Genomic DNA, 1,199 nt, shown 5'->3' on the forward strand with positions numbered 1-1,199 from the left:
TCCCGTTGCCGGTCCCGGTCCGGTACGGGCGCGACACTGAGGGTTGCGATCCAATGCCGGACACGAAAAAAGACAAAAAGGAAAAAAAAAAAAAAAATCTGGTCCCATGCCTAAAAGTGGGCTTGATTCTGCAGTAACTCTCTTACAACTGCCTTGATACACAGAAACCTTTCTAAGAATTCGTTTGTTCTCATGGTCACACACTGATGCTTAGATGTTCCAGTATCTAATATGGCCACAGTAGTCTTGATAACCAAAGTCATTTTTCCCTATCGTTAGAAGTCTGAGTGGGAACAACCACATCTAATAGACTGGAAGCTTCCATGTGTGTGAATGAACACTCCCTTTAGCTTCATACCCCAATGCTGTACATCTATTTTGAATTGTATATCATGTTTCTGTATTTATGCTTTGATTCATAGTAACCTTTCACATTCTCATGTTATGAAATTGATTTGCATTAAACACAAACTATAAATTAAAAAATGGCTGAGAGAAAAAAAGAAATAACTACAGGTACAGGAATAAAGTAAGGTTAGTTGGAGAAGGTTCCTTATGAAGTAATGTGGATAATTATAATAGATATGAATAATTATGTGTAGTTTTTCACCTTCTGTAGAAATTCTGAGTATTACCGGCCTAATTATTCACTGTTCACTCATGTATTTAGTTCTTCTATGCTAATTGTGCAAAAACAGACTTGGGATGATTAATTTAACCAAAGAGAAATAAAGCATTTAAGCATCACATTACTTGTTAACCCATTCCAAACATTTAAAAAAAAAACAGTCTCCTTAGAATTATGTTATGGTAAAGATGTTAAGTTACTTCTGCTTTGAAAACTCTTATGATTGAATCAGAACAATATCATGGATTGCAGTTATGCATCTGTCTTTGTACCTGAATACTACAAAATGTCTTTTTCTTCCTTCTATACATTTTTGCAGAAAGTAAATACACTGTAATAGGATCAAAGTTCTTCTTATCTGGAAAGTTTAGAAACTTGCTGAACTCATAAATCTTGGCACTTTCTATAACATTAAGAAAAATTAATGTTCCTAGACAGGATTATTTTCTTAAAAGAAGTTAGAGTGTATCATATAGAATGTGAGATTGCCTATTGTCTCCCTTTATTCATTGTCCCTTTCTTTCTTTCTTTCTTTCTTTCTTTCTTTCTTTCTTTCTTTCTTTCTTTCTTT

This window comes from Galeopterus variegatus, unplaced genomic scaffold (assembly GCF_000696425.1).
Source record: "Galeopterus variegatus unplaced genomic scaffold, G_variegatus-3.0.2 Scaffold4629, whole genome shotgun sequence".
In the NCBI taxonomy this organism is placed as follows: Eukaryota; Metazoa; Chordata; class Mammalia; order Dermoptera; family Cynocephalidae; genus Galeopterus; species Galeopterus variegatus.